This window comes from Equus caballus, chromosome 9 (assembly GCF_041296265.1).
Source record: "Equus caballus isolate H_3958 breed thoroughbred chromosome 9, TB-T2T, whole genome shotgun sequence".
In the NCBI taxonomy this organism is placed as follows: Eukaryota; Metazoa; Chordata; class Mammalia; order Perissodactyla; family Equidae; genus Equus; species Equus caballus.
The window spans coordinates 83,946,432-83,966,620 of record NC_091692.1 but is presented as its reverse complement, the minus strand read 5'-3'; the positions used below and the strand labels follow the sequence as shown (position 1 = coordinate 83,966,620).

The following is a 20,189-nucleotide window of genomic DNA, read 5'->3' as shown; positions in this document are numbered from 1 at the left end:
AAAGAAGTAGGCAAAGAGGGATCTGCAAAGAGGACAGCTTTCACTGAAAGACAAGGATGATTCCTAGCAATTGAATTATCCAGATATGGGATGGTCTTGCTCAGGCATGCTGACTCCTCTTGGATGGTATTAAATCTGAGACTGAACGAACATTTAGAGGGCATATTATGGAGAAACAGGCAGTGGGCTGGGTAAGTGCTGAGCTCTTTCCACCTTATAGTCTAGGAAGAGTGGATGAAAACATGGAATCTCAGGAGAGATGAGAATCAGTTGAAGGATCCGTCACTGACCATTTGGGAGACTCAAATCATTTAACTTTTGCAACATCCTCACAACCTGATTCTGCACCATCTGTTTACACAGTACCAGGGACAGCGAACTCCTCTCTGAGGCAGCCCATTCTATAACTGTCCCTTGTGTATAAGTAACAAAGAACTAACCTTACATTTTTGCGCCTTTTAACCTTGGCATGATCTTGTGAAGTTCCAATAGGTTTATGTTCTTACCCGCAATGATTAAAGGACGTTTTAAGCTCCCGCATTATCTCCTTCCTCTCTGTAGCTCGACCTGTGGGGCCTGCACTGGGACTTGGAGGTGTTTGGGGGGAAAGACATAAATTATCCATAACTATTGGTGTCTCTGCCTTATTTGGGAACACCTACTGTTTTTCGTGGCCTTATCCCAGGAAGGTCCAAATGCTGGCTTTCTGTGGGCCTATGTGAGCTCTTCTTCAGACCTTGTGAAGCCTTCCACAGTTGCCTAATATGAGACATACTAGTTGATCTCTCAAATCCCTCAGATCCCCGTACTGGCTGTACATCTTATAGCCTTTGAGGCTGTGGTTTTCTGGCCCAGCCCACTATCCTAGGGAGCTCTTTGTACACAAGAGACTCCCTTCTTGGTTCTTATTTGACCTGTGGAAATTCACACATCCTTTCTAAATGGTAGGGGTAAAGGATGCTTTTTCTGTCCTCCTGTCGCCCTCTTGTTTCTTCTCACCTGCATAGGTAGACATCAGAGCAGAGTTAGCTGCCTAAGAAGGGATTCAATATCTATGTGTGGTTCCCTTGGAGCCACTCTATTCTCTTGGCTTCAGAGAAGTATAGGAAGATTTCAATGTACATTCTACTAGTGCAACAACTCAAGACTTCGGCAAATCTCCAACTTCTTTTACCTCTCACTCAAAGTGTCTTTTTACATTGATTGATGAAAGAGGTGGACGGGAGCCTGGGATGAGGGTGGGAAACAGCAGAACTGCTAAAGTGCCTCTTAAGAAACCCCCAAAGGAAGTTTCTGTCTGTGAGTATTTGTGGCTCTGTATAGATGTCTTGGGTACCTAATGTTTTCTTACCCTCAGCTTTGAGTCCTAGTTATAATTTTGGAGCAACAGGCCAAGTCCCCCTCAACAGTCTGTTACACTGTCATTGCCTGGCCTGACCGTGGTTAGCTAAATTGCATTCTAAGAAGTCCAGTCCCAGGAAGTACTTCACCTAGAACCTCCTTCACAGAAAATCACTGGACGTAAAAGGCTTTTAACAAGTCCTAGAGTTTAGCTTTCTTTAAATGAGCACTGCTGCTGTGGCCTATTTTATAGTGTATGAAATGTTTCCTTTAGAGATTGCTCTCACTCATTTATCCATTAGTCCATCCAACACTGATGGTGTACCTACTCTACTCTAGATTTGTATTAAATATACCTATTGGGAAAGTTATCTACAATTTCATTCATTCTTTACAACAGCCTTTGGAGATAGATGCAGCAGATAATTTACTATCCTTATGTTGCAGATGAAAGATCTGAAGGTCAGAAATGTTACTTTTTTCAAGCTTACACATCTCTTAAGAAAAGAGGTTGGGGTTGGGAGAGAAGAAGAAGGAGCTGGAACATAACTAGTCTATTGTGGCATCCCAGACTCCATCATTCTACTTAGCATTCAAGAATGTTTAGGAACAAAGCATCTCTACAAGGAAAGAAAGTATGGGAGTACATTCTCGACTGTTACACAAATCTAGCAATACAATTGAATGCCGGGACCACGTCAGATTTTCAAATACAATCTTGAGGCACTATTTTGCATGTTGCAGTGACACAATTGAGCAAACAAGTAGTCAGTTTCACTTCAAATCCTTCACTTCCTATTCTTTTTTTAAAAAACAATTTGATATGTGATTTTAAATGCCGAAAGGCTCCCTTTGGACTTTGGTTAGACTGACAAACAAGCAAAGGAATGACAAAGAACGGACCTGTTTAATTTGGCCAGGCAACAATAGATTGTCTCCAAGCAGTTTAGGCCCAGCTGGTGTCAGATTATTCTGGATTTGGTGAGAACCTTTGTCAAAGCATCTACCAGCCATAGGAGAATTCCAGAAACTCTCTTTATATGGAAGTGTGAGTGTTGGAACTTAACTGAAAGGGTTGAGTATGTCTGAAACTGGAAAATAAAGTTTCACACAGTACTAAATATATCTGCCTGCCAGGCAGGTAGGGGCTGCTTGCCAAATTGTGATGGTTGTCAGAATCTAAAAACCATGAAGAAGGCCAATGTTTTGATAACTGAAATTGCTTTCAAGATGGGTAAATTTGCCTTATTTAAGGAGAGACAAAGGTTGAAGGAATTAGTTAATTATCTCTCAGTCCCAAGCTTTCCAAACTTCAAATATAGCACGCTCATCATTTACTTTAGTATAAATAGAATCTAAACCAAGATAATAAAAGTTACTTCTTAGGCTTACAGCATACTTTTCCATGGAAAGACAACTTGGAAAATCTGTTTGCCAAGATAACTTAAAAGGAGGTAAATAGGAATAGTCAGAGGAAAGCCCAGTTCCATCGAACAACATCAATCAAATAATGCCTCTTAGAACTTCTACTATTCTTGTTAAATTTCTGTCAAATAGTAACCTCTTTGAGGGAGGGCAAAAGGCCTGTCTTCTTCCTTGCCATATTCCTAGCACCCAGTAGAGTGTCCTGCACATGAATAAAGGATTCACATTCATGCCTGCTGGAGGCCATGAAGAGGTAGTTATCCCTCTGAAAGCAGCAAAACAGTTGGTGTGATGGAGACGTTCATATTTATAAGGCAAATGCGTAGCACTGAGTATGAGTCAAAGCTTTCTGCATTTCTTCAGATCTCTCCAGAATGAAGGCAGACAGTGTTTTTCAGAGGTTGGCAAAGCTGAACTCAGCAAAATTGTGAAGTGTGGTGTTCATTTGGCTACATGTTTTAGGAGGTCTTATGCCCCAAATACCTAGCTTTGGCATGATGTCCTCAAGGACTGGGAAATGCACTGTGTCACTGTCTTCCTGAAAAAATGGGTCCCTCCTGCTTCACATTCCTTTAGGGTCTTGCTCATTCATGGTTTCCAATTCAAGGGTGACACAGAGCTAAAGGAGATAGTTAACACTCTAGATGAAACATATCACATGAAATGGATGAGAATGTCCCACATTTTGATTAAAAAACTTCATGATTTTTATCTCAGTGTAGAAGACCAGGGTAGTTTGAAGTTTACGTTTACAAAAACCTAGAAAGAAGAGAGATGAAGTGGGTATTTTGTCACAAGCTGAAGTTAAGCCTTGAGTGTAATGTAACTTCAAGATATGCAGGATGGAGATGGGGAACTCTGGAAAGAAATACTCGGGGACATTCAGAGAAATTTAATGGTTATAACTAGGAATATCAGAAGGAAACCTGCTACACTACTTCCTGTGTCATTTAATATCTCTAAGCCTCGAGATCTCCATCTATATAATAGATCTAATAATAGGTCTGATACATAATAGAAATAAAGCCAACTGTGCCTTGTTCCCGCTTATTATTGTGAGGATTGGATAGCATAATGCAACTACAAGTTGTTCTGGTTATTAGCATCATTTTTAACAATAACAATAACAAACTCAAAGTTTGAGACATACTGGAACAATCTGAAGAGTACGCGGAGAATGAAGATGGATATAGAAGTTCCAGTCTCATAACAGAAGAAGTTGGGAGAATAAGTACATTCTCAATGTAAATGTACACACTACGAGTTTAAAATGCACGTCAGGCCAGACGTTTTGATGGAGCGGGATTTAACCTGGCACGCAAGACACTCTGGATGGATTCCTATCTCTGCAACTTTGTTTACAGCCATTGCTGCCTACAATTGATATTCCAACAACCACGATGTCTTTTGCCATGAGGCCATTCCATCATAGGACCTGAAATGGTCTTCTCCTACCCTTGTGCCTGTTTCTCTCTTCAAACGCCCTACCCCTAAAGAGAAACTGTACATATTTATTTTGTAATTGACCTCTGTCTGGCTATTTTAAACGTGAAGAAACTGAAATCATTTTTGACCATTGGTTTTAGGTTCCTTTGCTGCAGAAATGCTACAAAACAGAGTTCCAGGCTCTTAAACAATTAAGATACAACTTCCCACCAGTGTGTGGGGGCCCGGGGAAACTCTGAGTCACCATTTCCTGCGTGTAAAATGGCATATTAGTTCAAGGAGAGCCCTGAGAGTAAATCTTAAGAGCACCTTTCAGCAAGAGATTTTGAAGCACTTTAGGAACATGAATACACTTATTCTTCTTCCTAAAACACACATCTATTGATGCCGATCACAAAATCTTTTCTTAAGCATTCCAATGTACCCACACTCGCCGATGCATTTTCTCAATGGAGTCTAGCCTCCCTTGTGGTCTCCATGGCTGGACTGTAACTCAGTAACTCTACCCTTCAGAGTGCGCTTTGGCTGCCTTCAGGAACAACGATTTCTCTGTTCAGATCAGGAGTGCATAATGAAACATTGTCTGCTACAATATCAAACATGTGAGGTTTCCGCGAAACTAATTGGTAGGGAAAACATTTTGCCTTCATCAAGTGTCAGGGCTCGAAGTCAGAAAAATGGAAATGGAAACGAAATGGGGGTGGTTGAGGAGGGCAGGCAGATCATCTAAATGAGACTGGAAGAAAAGGTTGCTGTAAACTGAAAAGCTTTGGTTGGGGCCTGAAATGAAGACAGTGTTGTGGTTGGTTCCACTGTCTAAGAAAATGAGGGCTGAAGAGCCTTGAAGTCTAGACAAGACCCTTCCACTAACTAATTGACTCAGTTTACTCTTTTGCCAAATTATGATAACTGTTGTGGATAGCGACTCTTAAACATGTACTCTGAGCAAGGCTCAGGTGAGGCACTAAAATAGATATGAAAAAGCAGCAAATATATAAAGCAGTGGTTTTCTATCAGGTCGAAAGTGAAATAAAATTGAATTTACACCAGAAGCTTTTTGCTAAAACACATGCCCCATTTCCTCCTTCATTGCCCTCCTACTCCTGAATTAAAATTTAAAATAATTTATCAATGTAACAGGAAAACAACAACAATGCACCCACAAAAGTTACGGTTTATTTGGTGTGTTGTATGTGCCTGGCACTGTGCTAAATAATTTATGCATATTACATCATTTAATTCTCATCACAACATTATGCGCTGTGTGCTATCCTTATCACTTGACACAGGAAGAAGCTGAGCAAATAAGGAAATGTGTTCAACTAACTACCCCAGTTACACAGAGTCACTCTGTATGCTCAAAAATTAGGGGGATGGAGCAGGAGAAATAATCACATTCTTCATTTGGGAGTCCCATACTAGGGAAATTATTCCAAGGGTAAAGTTCAATGTCCACCCCCATTTAGTTCCTCCACCTTCTTCTGCAATTAAAGAACACAGAAGTTTGCTTTACCATGACCTCTTCTTAAGAATAGGTCTGATTTCAGCTAATTTCAATATATGGACAATTAAAGCTAATGTTTTCAAAGATACAGCAAGCAGTTCCCTGGACTAGGAGCCTGTAGAACCCAACCTTGGTAACCCTCATCTACAAACTATGTGACCTTCAATGGGTCATTTAATCTCCCCGAGCCCTGGGGATTTCCTTTTTTTTAATATAAGGGGGTTCAGCTAGATGATCTCTAAGTTTTTTTTCCTACAATTAACATTCTCTGTTGGGAGATTTGTCTCCTTTATCCAGATGTTAAGAATATTCTGTCCCCATGAAAGGACAATACCGTAGTAGGATGCGAACAGGTGGTGGCAAAGAGATTTCTAAAGCATCCACTTGATCTTACCAAGTCAGTGGTGTTCAAGTGTGCTTATGTATCAGTTGGTCATAATAAAGCAATCAAATCAGAATTGACAGAATGCTTTAATAAAAGATAAAAGACTAATGTGACTTCCAGTGTGTTAGCAAATCTCTAAGCCAAAGCAAGATAGTATAACGGTTCAGAGAATGGAATTTGAAGACATTATTACAGCTTGTAATTACATAATTATTTATCTGATTGCTTAATTAACATTTATCTTCCTCTCTAAGCTATAAATTCCAGGTAGGTAGGGACTATAACTATTTTGGTCACATATCACCCACATGCATAATGTCCAATACCAAAGTATTGGATCAATGAATAATACATTCAAATTTCAGCCCTCTTTCCTACTAGCCGTAAGAAACTCAACTAGTCATCTAACCTCTGCTATTTTCAAATTCATCTGTAAAACTAAGATAATAGTAGTGCCTACCTCTTTGAGATTTTTCAAAATAAAATAATATACCTAAGCTATGATAAAATAGTGGGTATAATAAGAATAATAAGTTTGACATTTTGCGAAATTAGTCACACCCTCTTCCCTCCAAGTTCTTTGAAACAATTGTGTAAAATAGACAGCGGACCATTGCTAGTAAATCTGGAATGGAGAACACTGCTTCGGTCCTCAGCCAAAGTAGGTCCCCATCTACTTGTCCCAGATTTGAATGAACTCAAGACCGGCAAAGTCATTAATCAACAGCTGTCCTCTCTTACCATGGGAAGAAACTCACAACGTGCAGCTGAGGAGAACTTGTGCATCTCAGGAACTGGCTGGATCCAAAAGAGACTGGAGAATAGACGTGGGCTCCACGTGCTCAGGGCTCCTTTGTCAATCTCTCCAATGGCAATCACATTACACATCCTATATCTCTTGGAGAAGAGTGAGTAGGTGGGAAGGAGAAAAACAAGGATTTTAGAGTGCTCCTAGTATTTCCAAGAAGACAGAAGTCCTTATTTTATGGGCCTGCTCAGAAACACGGGAAGAGAGAGAATGGAATCCCTCACAAACAACAGTACGAACCTCCCAGGATTTGTTGTGAGGCTTACACGTGAAGAATGGTAGAAGTTCTTTTACCTGACTTCTTAACTGACCTCCAGAATCCCTCCTCACTCTCTAAACCACTCTGATTGAGTCCCATAATAATCTGATCCTGGTTTCCAGCAGGCTAATTTCACGTGATCCCTACACTTCTCTTCTTAGCAGTTAAATTTTATATGTGCCAAGAATCAGTTGTATTGACTCCAAAACATGTTCATTCTAGTGGAATTCATCGATTCACAAAGGCTATGAAGATACGTCAATACAATTTTGCAAAGAAAAGGGTTTATTTCTATGAAAATAAGTGAATATTTTCGAAGAGGTGATGAAACAAGCCTCTCCAAAGTAGTATGTGCAACACTACTGTAAAAAATTGGGGAAAAGTTAAAAATCTAGAGAGGTTTTCCCTTCCGATTGCCGTTCATATTATTTAAATTTTCTCTCTATTCAAATGAAGCACAAATGAAAATCACAGATAAATGTATTCATGTATTGTGGGTATAGCTGATGGAAGAAAGACCATGCTGAAGTCTACTTTATGGACTCATATCTGAAGGCAAGGCCTTACCCTTCATCAAAAGACTGGCGAAAGAAATGTTGACCTATATGTTGAAGTTTATTAGGATACATTTTCATTTCCCTTATACATTCTCATATACATGCACGGTGTTTATTTATAAGCAAACAAATGGATCCAGAATAGAACCAGTAAATGAGCCCATGCTCCTACTGATTTACAAATCATACGGAAAACTTCAGTGAAATACTCTAAGCACTTTTGAATATTATTTATTCATTAAAAAGATGTTGATGTTTATTAGCATGAAAAGATGATCATGATTAGTTGTAAAGTGTCAAAAAATCAGGTGACAAAGCAGACTGTGTAGTGCGATCCTAAACTTACATCTATAGTAGGGTATTAGCAATGGTTACCTGTAGGTGATGGATTACTGATGATTTCACTTTCTTTCTTATACCTTTTTGTATTGACTTTGTTTTACACTATGGGGGGGGGGTAATGCAATCTCTTTATAATCAAAAGTTAATCAAGACATTACCAATTTGAAAGTGAAATATATTAATAAATTCTGAACACACACTAAAAAAGAAATAATGGTATCAAAATACTAAAGGGATCAATTTCAAAAATAGGAAAAATGAAAAGGAGTAATTTCTCTTTATATAACATCATTATATGATCTCATATAACACCCACATTAATAGTACTATGTATGTAATAATAATGATAACATAGAGAAAAATTTCTATCTCGATGGAAAGCTATGCAATATCTATAGCATACTATTCCAAGTTCTCTAATTTCTGCATCTATGGGAGCTGTTTTACAACTTTGTCCATTATAAATAACTGATAGCAATACAAAGTGATTTGTGTCCACAGACATGTAAATTTTCTCAGTTATGTCCAATGAAAGTTCAATTGATTTCTCTCCCCCACTGTACAAGAAACTAATTTTTCCTCCACTTGTGAATTCATTTTAACATTCCTGATCTATAAATGTGCCTGTTCTCTGGAATCTCCTTTGAACTGGTTTTCAACACCTCACTAGTTCCCTCATTAATGAGTTAAATGAAATCTTTAATATGGATCTATTTTTATATTTGTATGAGAGTCATGATGTTACAATTTTTTTTGAAAATTATCTTTTAGCAATTATCATAATGTTAGTTAATACTTACTAAGAACTTTCTATGTGCCTAGCACTATTCTATTCTAAGTCACTTATATGCCTTATTTCATTTCATCTTCACAATCCCTGTGAGGAGCTAATGTCAACCCCACTTTCCAGATGAGCACCCAGTGTCCCCTAGAAGTAATTTATCCAAAAGGAAACAGGAAGTATGTGGTGGAGCAGAATTGAAATTCAACCTGAGTCCACATATGTGCTTAACTAGATAGTATTGTCTCAACTTTTCCAGATGAGAAAAGTGAACCCAGCAAGGTGAAAATACCTCTTATTTTCCACTCATTCAATAAATATTTTGAATACCTATGATGAGTAAGATACTGATCTAGGTTTTGGGAACGTAGAAATAATAAAGATAAATAGACCAAATCCTTGATTTCTATGAAGCCTAGAATCTTGTGCTAACTAACTGCAAGTCCAGTGCCACTGTAACCAGACAACCTATTTCCTTTAAAAGTTTATTTTCCTCAAGTTTCTTTTTGTATCCACTTCTAGTCAACAGGGAACATTCAATGGATTGGAATTTTAACTTCTGGTATGAACACCCTGATGCCGTCTTGTATCCTCTTGTCACTAGGTGAAGAATGTATTCAAATAAATCCAGAAAAGGAGATGACTAATGAGTCCTCTGCAAATCTCCAAGAAAAGCATCCTACCTGGCCTCCCATTGAAAATGCCATGTCCTTTGTCTGGAAAGCTCTTTTCTGGCTTCCCTACCTAGTGAATCTCTGCTTGACCTTGACTTTCAAAATTCTGTTCAGTCTGTAGAACCTTTCTGAAGTCTTCTTGGACTTCATCCCCTCCCTCTAAGTTATGAATTAGATTCTCTTTTCACTCTAGTGTCTTCTGCCTCTTGGTCATTTCTAACAGTTGTATGTATCATGTGCCCTGGAAATCACTTTTCTGCATGTCTATTTCCTTCATAAAAGCATAAACTCCCCAAGGACAAGCATCACAGCTTGGTATCCCCAGCACCTGGTATGTTAAAGGCTAAGAGTGATGCTAGTAAATAATTCTTCCCATACAATTTACGTAGATCTATCACTTCTCCTAATGTACAGAGTTCTCTCTTGTCTCCGCATCTTTGCATTTACTGATCCTTCTGTCCAAACTCCATCTCCATTTTATCTCCTACACTTCCTAAGGATTTTTGTCAAGATAGTTCTTCCAAAAGCATTCCTTTACCCTGAATTAAGTGCCCCTTCTGTGCGTTCTCTTATCACTTCAAACTTCCCCTATTATATCACTTTTCCCTGGAGTATGATTGCCTATTTTTGTATCTGAATATATCAATTCATTTGTAAAATGCTTGAGGACAAGAACTACATCTGCTTATTTCATTGCTGTATCTTCCGATCCTAAACCAGTATAAGTACATATAAATATGTGCTTATTTACAGGTATGTAAATATATGTTAAATGAGGGAAAAGACCAATTTGTTCATTTGCTGCTACCCAGAAGGAATTATTCTTAGGGTACAGCATGATGAAGTAGAAAGACCAGCTTTTGAGTTAGAAACGTGGATTCTATTCCTGACTTAGTCATTTATTAGCTATGTGACCTTGGGAAAATTTCATCAATGTGTTATACCTTAGTTCCTTATAAGTAAAATGAGAATAAAATTCTCTACTTTGTCCTATTATTGTGAAGACTAAATGAGATAATGTACGTCGGGGGTCTGATGCTAAGTAGGCTCTCAATAAATATCCATTTCCTTCCCTTTCTATTTGTGGCCAGTGCTAAATTATAAAGACAGCATTTAGGCACATAACAGGATATCCTACATGAGTAGGAATGGCTTCCCAGGGTAATAGATGGTGTTGCCAACAATAGTGAAGAGAATGAGAGGAAGCTGCCACATAAACAAACCTTCTCAAGGTTTCACCCTTAAGGGTTCATTGTAAGGTTCAAAGGATGACTTTGAACATTAAACAGAATCGTGAAAAACCCAACTATGTTCCCAGCTGTGGCACTTAATCAACACACATTCTTCAAGGCGAGTGGTTCAGTGAAAGGCAAGAGACCTGGAGTCAGCGCTGAGCGAAAGGTTAACTCTGATGCTTGGTATGCAAAGCATGTGTCAATGACAATGTTAGGTCCACCTTCTTCCTACTCTACTCCTGCCCTGGAACAGGGACTGTGGAGGGGTGGTGTAAGCTTCCTGCATGGTATTGTGAGTTGGAGTGTTGTCTTCCTCCCAAGAGTGTTTTAAGGCTTCCAGGCTTCTATCATCTCATTCCTGCTACAGCACCTATGAACAATGTCCACATGTTGTCACTACAAATTAAGTAGTGAGCAAAACTTTCCCAGGCAAATATAATCAGGATCAAAATGAGGGATGGAACTAATGCAATGCTTTCGGGGCTGCTGAAAGCCCACATTATAGTCCCAGACAGCAGTTTGATCTTTCAGATCTCTTGTTTTAAGACAAGATCTCCTTTTATGTCTGCTGGGTGATTTGACCCATTGGCAGCTGGACAACCAGATGAAACGCTGAATTCACGCTGAACAAGTCCTACCCTCATTTTCTGGTGACAAAGATCTGGAGACTTAAACATCTTGCTCTCAGGAAATGAGCTAGTTCCTGGAGGTGTGTGATCCTGCCCCCCAAACTCCTATCTTGGCTGTGGCTATCAGCAGGACTCCAGAAAGTGCTGCTACAATGCTGAAACGAACACAACAAAATGGGAAATTAAGAGCCAACAGGGAAGTGGTAAAAGAGAAGCAGCATGGTACCGTACCGTGGAAAGAGTGCTTGATTGGGAATGCCAAGATCTGGATGCTTTTTGTAGCTGACTCTTTTGCTAACTGGGTGGTGAGCTTGGTAAAGAGAATAACGCATATTCAGAATCTACTTCACTCTGGGTCCTATGCTATGTCCTTAAATGTATATATTTTATTTTACTCTCTTGCCAATGCTAATTGAACAAGTCACTTGCTTGGTCTGGATCTTGTTCTATACTTCTGTGAAATATAAAATTTAAATGAGATGATTCCTCAGGTTCTTTTCAATTCTCACATTTTAAAATGAAAAGTAACCAGTCCACTGACATATTTCATATATACATACATACTTAGGTTTAGTGTTTACATCATTTACTTACTTTCAGGGGGGATTGGAGTCCTTCTCCTGAGTGTGATCTTTGTGATGTTCATTCCAATTTCATTACCCTTTCTCCATTCTCCCTCTCCTAGCCGGAAGTAAGAGTTCTCATATCTGACTTCCCCTATAACTTTATCCACATCTCACTTTTGTCATTTACCACCCTCTGCTTCCTATGATGGTTAATGTTGGGTATACCTTATCTCCCATACAACCTTGTAAGCTCCGTGAGTTTCCTCTACTTGCTTACCCAACCTGGTATTCCCCCAGGACACCCAGCCCACTGTCAGCCTCAGGGGATTCTTCACTTATTTTTGTTGAAACAGAAATCTGAAGTATCACAAGGTTTTTATTTAATTTAAATTCAAGTTCCGCACACAATATTTTGAATAGGAAAAGAAATAATCTGAGAAGTTAGATAATGGAAAGTTTAAACAACAAAGAACATGTATATGTTGTTTTATAGCAAGCCCTTTCTTATTGTCTGAGTTGAAGCAACCAGTTTTTAAAACTAATTTCCAATCTATCAAGGTCAGACGCTTTTGTAAAGTATAATAAAATGAATTATTAGAAAAATTGAATTTAAAAGATATAATAATATGAATTCAAACTTTGTATTACTAGATTCAAGAGAAACAAACTATTCTGTCAAATTGCTATAAAGTTTCTGAACACTTGACTCTTGATTTATGTGCTTATCTCATGGACTGGCAACAAATAGCTTCTCATGATCACCACCCCTGGACCACGCTTGGAGGAGCTCTGACTGCTTTACCATTTATACAGCAGTTTTAGAATCCTAATAGGGACTTGGTTGTATCACCTGGATGAAAAGTTTAGGGATTATATGGGGAAGAAACCACTAGAGGCCAGATGCGTATCTTCAGCCTTTCCCTCTGATCTTTGAAAAGGCAGACCAAGATAAAGGGCAAAAAGTCAAGGGATTCTGGCTTTATGCTTTGCTCTCCAGCTGAAGAAAATAGGATCAGAAATCACTTCCAATAAAACCCAAATCTTGGTGGGGCAAGTGCAACAGTCAATGTCTGTTCCATATTCTTTTTTCTTTTTTTTTTAAATATTGGCACCTAAGCTAACAACTGTGGCCAATCTTTTTTTGTTTTTTTCCTGCTTTATCTCCCCAAATCCCCCCTGGTACATAGTTGTATATCTTAGTTGAAGGTCCTTCTAGTTGTGGCATGTGGAACACCACCTCAACGTGGCCTGACGAGGAGTGCCATGTCTGTGCCTGGGATCCAAACCCGCAAAACCCTGGGCCGCCGCAGTGGAGCACGCGAACTTAACCACTCAGCCATGGGGCCGGCCCCAGTTCCATATTCTTAACAAAAAAAAGAACATTTATTATCTATTTATGAAGTTATAAACAGATCTTGCACTACCAGCTCACTTGTAAACTTTCCTCTGTTGCTAATTTGTTTGTATTTCTCTTCTTTTGCCCTTTAAGGCACACTCACAAACAAAATTTTATTCAATCCTCCCCAAAACTCAGTGAGGTAGGTACTAGTGGTGTCCTTATCTTGCAGGTGAGAAAACTAGCTCATGGATGTTAAATAACTTATTCTACTCACTCGGTTACTAAGCGATTGAACAGGAATTCACACCCAGGTATATGTGACTCCCAAGTCCATTCTCTGTCTATCAAATATTGCTTTTCTGGTTAATATTCTTTTATAATACTTAGGGGATCTAAGTTTATAGGGAGATATAGGGAACGTGCCTTTTCTTCAATAAGCAGGAAGAAAATGTCTTCCCACAAAGCCCTAGCATAAGAATTAGAGACATACTTTTGTGCATGTAAGATGGTCATACAACCACTGTATTTATCTTATAACTATAACCTCCACAGAGTCTAATCAGATACATAAGTATCATGCATAGATTCTTAATAATTAAGCTGCAAGTATTACAATTGCAATCTCTCATTTATAAAATCTAATCATCATTAATGAATAGTTAAGAATCTTCCATTGACATTGAGTCTAAATCAATTAAAAAACGGACCCACTCATTATAATGATTCACTTGTTGCATATGAAGGAAGCATCCAATATTTTAACTTCCCTAAAATGGACCACATTGTCCTAATTTACTGTAGAAAACATCCATCAAGAGAGGAGGAACTCACATGTGCTGACTGATTCACTCTCTTCCCCACCTGAGTAAGTTTTCAAAGAATGGGGTAAAAGTGTTTGACATAAGCTTTACGGTGGTGAGAATTTCTTTGTAGAGCCTCTCAGGAATGGTGATAACGTAAAGGATGCTGCTTTCCTTGATGCTCCAAAGACACCACGGCCTCCGTACAGCTACTTCAAGAGTGTGGATTAGCTGTCGTTACTTCAGACACTTTCCACCCAGACTTCAGGTCCCAGTTTCATCCAAGTAGATATTTTTCCAAAGGAATAAACTTCACATTCAGAGACACATGAAGATTGACAGAAGTACAAAATATTGGGTTCAAACGACGTCCATTTACAGATGAGGAAATTAAAGCCTAAAGGGGTGAACTGACTTGCCCAAAGTCACACGAATAGTTAACACTAAAGATGAACTGGAACTCAGTCTGAATCCACCTGCTAGTAAGAATCCAAATTTAACTTAAGTAAACTGACCCCACATGCCTCTACTTCCTATTTCTATTGGCAAAGATCGTACCCACTTACTCACTTCTCTATCCTCTACATCAGGCACAGTGCCTAGTACTTAAAAATGCTCGGTGAATGTCTGTTAGTCAGCCCTGGTGGTCTAGTGGTTAAGATTTGGCACTTTCACTGCCACGGCCTGGGTTGTTTCTCCATCAGGGAACCACACCACCCGTCTGTTGGCTACATGTTGCTGTGATGCTGAAAGCTATATCACAGGGATTTCAAATACCAGCAGGGTCACACGTGATGGATAGGTTTCAGCAGAGATTCCAGACTAGGAAGACTGGCCACTTAATTCTGAAAAAATTGGCCATAAAAGCCCTATGAATAGCAGTGGAGCATCATCTGATAGAGCGCTGGAAGGTGAGTGGATGGTGCAAAAAGACTGGGCAGGGTTCTGCTCTGCTGCACGCAGGGTTGCTAGGAGTCAGAATTGACTTGACGACACTAACAACAACAACAAATGTCTGTTACATTGAATTAAATTAGCAAAAGTACCAAGGTGAAACCTTTTGGAACTCACTGTGATTATACAAACTTGTAGGCCTTGTCTGAGTGCGTAGAAACATGTATAATTCCCCTCGTCTTTTATAATCTTTGCCGTGAAGGAAAAGTAATAGCACTCAGGATTCCTATTACCACTGTCAGAGGGATGAATGACTCGAAGCCCTGTAAAGCTTAATGTACAATTAATATCATGCCTCACTTTTGTCATGGGCTCATTGTTCTACATTTTGACTGTCTAGACAGGTATCTCAACTTTGACCTTCCGAGCTAATGAGACTACAAAAGAGAAGAGGCACAGAAGAAAGAAAATCAAAATTACGGTAAATTTAAAAGCCAAAATGCAATAGTCTATTACTGTTCTGTCACTCAAAGAACCCAGAAGCACCCTTTCTTCCTCGCCTCAGAATTGAAATGTAGGCAAGGCCGAGCCACTGCTCATATCACATGGAATTCCCTATGGCAGGGATTTTAAATCAAGGTGGTATTTAACCAGAACAGCTACTAGGGCTTGTCCAGACCTCATTGGCTCCATGTAAACAGGATATGTTCACATGAAGGCACTTTACCTTTCTGACTTCCAAGGGGCTCTTTGTGATTCCTGTGCAGTTCTCCTTCTAACTTCTCGGATAAATTAATGATTACAGACCCATATACACACATACACTCATACATAACACAGAAACCGAAAACGTGTTGAGAGGAAATAGTCGCGTAAGTCAAAAGCTTTCAACCAAAGCTCCCAGTGAGGAGGCATTTAATTGCTACCTGCTACTATATTAGATCATGTCTTTTTCCTGTTCCTAGAAACATCAGAGGGCCATATGCTGGGCCAATAACAGAGAATATTATGAGGCAAAGTTGCAGGACACGTGAAAGAATTCATGTTATCTGAGACTGGTAGAGGGTTTCAGGTAATTCTATACGTATTTAAGGATAATCTACACATTCAGCCATGCATCCACGTATCCATGCATCCATCCAATATTTTTGACTAACCATCTATATGCCAGTCTTCATGCCATAGACAAGGAAAATAGAATAATAAACAAAGTAGACACGGTCTTTTCCCTCCAGGAAAGGCAGACATATACACAGACATAACAAAATCAGATTGTGGGGCTGTTAAATAGGGGTTCATATACATTGTGGATGCATATAAGAGGCAAATTTCCCTGGAGGAGATGGTGTTTGATCTGATTACTATGAATGAGGAGTTGTTAGGCAAAACAAAGCAAAAACATGAAGAGTAGGAATATATTTGGGATTCTGGGCTAAGTATATGTTTCATGTCAAAGCAAAGAGCCTTGAGAAAAGATATTTGGGGAGGTGCAAAGAGTTCAGTCCTATGAAAGGGGAGGAAGTGGTGAACAATAATGCAGAGAACACTTGATTCGGGCTGTGCCACTGAAGTAACTGTGAACTTTAGGGACGAGTTTCCTCCCTTCCCGGGGCCTCAGCTTCCTCGTCTGTCAGCCACAAAGGCTTGTTTAGATGACGCCTCACATCCTTTCCAGCTCCTGTCATCTCATGAAATCTCTTACAAATAATGGACTTCTTGAAATCTAGCTAGCCTCTAAACAAACCAGAAAGCCTGCAAGGAAAGGACTCAAGGGACTGTCTTAACATGATTGTTCAATCTTCAGACTCACTAGTTCCGCTTGCCTCATTTACGCAAAGAGTTGCCCTTACAGAGAACTGTCTTAAACCTTTTCTTGTTGTTCCAGAACTGTCTTGAGCCACTGCTGTGATAAAGCGATGGTGGACAGTGTGGGGAGGAGTAGGAAATAGGAGTCCAATATGAAGGAACCCCTAAGTTTTCTTCAGAGAGGAGGAACTCCAGAATCAATGGTTCAGTGGGGTGGTATTAGGGAAACAAATCTGCGCCAAATGTTCCTTTTCCCCTTTGAGTCTCCCCATCTCAATCTTAAAATGACAGACCTATGTCTTACTCTACAACAGCCTCTAGAGGCCTTGGACAACGCAACTTGTTGGCAATTGAGCTAGGAGTCTTAGCTTTCTCATATCCATAGAATGGGGACAGCAAAACCTGCCCCAGAGAATTGTTGTGAGAGTTGAAATGGGTGGTTCAGGCACAGGATTTGCTCTTTGAAGTGTCCTCCATGATAATTCATTTAATCTTCACAACAGCCCTGTGAGGTATTGCAGTTATTATCCTCATATTTTAGGGAGGAACATGGAAGCCCAGAGGTTAAGCAACTTCTGACAAGATCACCTGGCTCCTATAGAGTGGTGCCAGGATTCACTCCAGATTGCCCACCTCCAGAGCCCATGCCCATAATGGTTATGCAAAATGTCTCTTAATAAACATTGGGCTCTTCCTCTCCTTATTTATCACCTAAGACAATTCACCTTTTGGCCTAATGGCAGGGACATCACACCTTAACTGTCGATGACAGGATTTTTGTCTCCACCATTGCACAATGGCCTCTGCACCACCACCACCACCAAAAAGGGATGATTTTGGCCAGGATTGGAGGCCAGCTCCCCTTGATGGGGTCTGGTTATAACTATTGGCTGCTCCATGACCAACTCTGATGCCTAAATATGGAATCAGTGTAGCACCCACTCAAATCACTTCAACACTTCATCTTTCTCCCTCCAGGATGGCTTCTGTGCTAATCATGTTTGCTTGCCTGTTTGCATCACAATGGTGGTTTCTATTTTGGATTTTTATTGTTTCTTGCAGCTTGGAGAAATTATTATTCCGGTTCTGATCTGGCCTTGGCTATTTTTCAAAGGCTCTGAAACCTCTAGTCAAGCTGGCTTCATTCACCTTCTGGCACTGGCATGTGTCCTTCCCAGAGAGGAAAACATGCTCTCTACCCACCCCTTAAAAACAAGTAGATGAGAAGGGAAAAAAGTCTCCGTGGATGATCCAGAGCAAAGCTGGATAGGAATAAAACAAATTTAAAATCTAATTCCTGTCTCTTAAAATTAGCTCAAGTGATTATCATCAGATTCCTTTTTATCTCCAAAATTAGAAGTGTTAATCATCGATGTTATTCTGTGAAAACATTTTAGAGTTTACAATAAAAACAATAATATTTTTTGCTTCCACAGCACAGTTCATCAGGGATTCTCAATGATCAGTCTACACTGTATAAACAGCACAGTAAGCACCCTCAGAGAGCTGCTTGTGAGGGGCCCAGGGGAAGTCCCCCTACTACAATACCTGGGGTAATAATGGTACTTTATAGGATGACATAGATTTTTTTTTTAAGATCTCGTTTAATCCCCATCATAACTCTGTAGCACAGTTATTCTCATTATTCCCATTATGCAGATCTATCAAACTGAGGCTCAGAAAATCAAAACACGTTACTCAAGGTCCCAGAGCTGGTCAATGGTAAAGACAGGTCCCTCTGGGACTCAACTCAATTTCTTTCTGCTACTCCCTCCTGCTGCTTTCTTAGCACTCCAAAGTGAAGGTTCTAATCCAAATGAAATGCTAGGTAGTATTTATTAAGCACTTACAATATGCCAAGCACTCTGCTAAGAGCTTTAATTGATTTTAATCACTAATTCTTCACAATAATTGTCTGCAATGTTTCCTATGATAACTTCTACTTTACGGATGAGGAAACTCAGACTTTGCACAGGTAAACAATTTCTCGAGATCTCACAAGCAAACTGTGCTCAATATTTCAGCATTTTCAAAGAAATTTTTATATACCAGACACTCTTGTAGGCAGTGTGGATACAGGGATGAACAAAGCAAACCAAACACTCTCTGCTTTCATGAGAAGCATGTGATCCAGTCAATGGAAACAAACAAAGTCTAAGACGGAGGATGGTGTGGTTTGAAGGACAATGGAGAAAAAGAGAAGGAGGGAAAAGGGATCAGGTGTCAGTGAACTACGTCTGAACTCTCCAATGTGTATGCTACCTTCTCCCTTCTGGAAGGTCACGACACTTATGAGATGTGGGAATCATCTTCAAGATGGAATGAATAGCATGTTAGTACGCCTGTGTAGGTGATGTCCAACTCTCTAGGCTACAGTGAAATCACAGGAGCTCACACTCAAAAGATGAGCCAGGACCAGATCATGCATGGCCTGCAAAATGAGGTAAAAGGTTGCAGACTTTACTTGGCAAACAAGAGGGTTTTTAAAAATGGAAATGATTAATTTAGAATTATTTTTCAGAATGACAAGAAGGAAGCAAAGACTTCAGGTGGTAAGTTGAGAAGAACTTTGCAATGGTCCCTGAGTAAGGTAATAAGGTCTTTAAAAGCCTGGTGGAATGGAGACAGAGATCCACCATGAAGAAAGTGTTGAAAGTACTTTGGCAGTTGATCATTTTTTGGAAAAGAGAGCAAGGGTGAACACAGGTAAACAAGAGTAGATTTACCATGAAGTTCAAGAAGTCTAAATTCACAGCCCCGCCCTTGCACAGACCCCTCCTAAGGCCCTGCCAGTGTTAACAAGTGTTGCCAATTCAAAGAATATTTAGAATTAGTCACTTTAAAAGAAAATATAAAATGCCATAAAAGAACTTTGACAGAAGTTTTTCAAATTTGACAAAAAATTCTGAAAATCCACATGACGTATTGATGAGTTGAGAAGCTGAAAAGACTCTGATAAGCCATCAAAAACAAAAAAAAAATTGCTATCAACACTGATAGACTAAGTTGTCTTTATTTTTCTCTTTATGCAGCTAAAAATGTGTAAGAAAAAAAAAACTAGAGTTGTCAAGCAGTTAACCAATAAAACCAAATGTTATTTTCCTGAATTGTGTCACTATGGCATTTGTCAGGATTTTGAATTTGTAATTTGTTTTAATTGCTTTCTTTACCCTAGATATTTACTTTTGAATTTAATTTGCATTCATAATATTGTACTAAAAAAAGTTTGTTAAAGGGGCCAGCCCAGTGGCGCAGCGGTTAAGTTGGCATGTTCCTCTTCTGCGGCCCAGGGTTTGTAGTTCAGATTCTGGTGTGGACCTATGCACTGCTCATCAAGCCATGCTATGGCAGGTGTCCCACATATAAAATAGAGGGAGATTGGCACGGCTGTTAGCTCA

The 20,189-nt window shown here is 39.4% G+C and overlaps 1 long non-coding RNA gene across 1 annotated transcript in view; it reads right to left on the bottom strand.

Moving 5' to 3' along the window:
• Nucleotides 1-6,992, bottom strand: part of LOC138915456 (uncharacterized) — a 140,004-nt gene extending 133,012 nt beyond the window's left edge. Inside the window, exon 1 of the long non-coding RNA XR_011421410.1 lies at nucleotides 6,843-6,992. This is a non-coding gene — a long non-coding RNA (uncharacterized lncRNA). The remainder of the gene's footprint in view (nucleotides 1-6,842) is intronic.
• Between the last annotated feature and the right edge of the window lie 13,197 nt (nucleotides 6,993-20,189).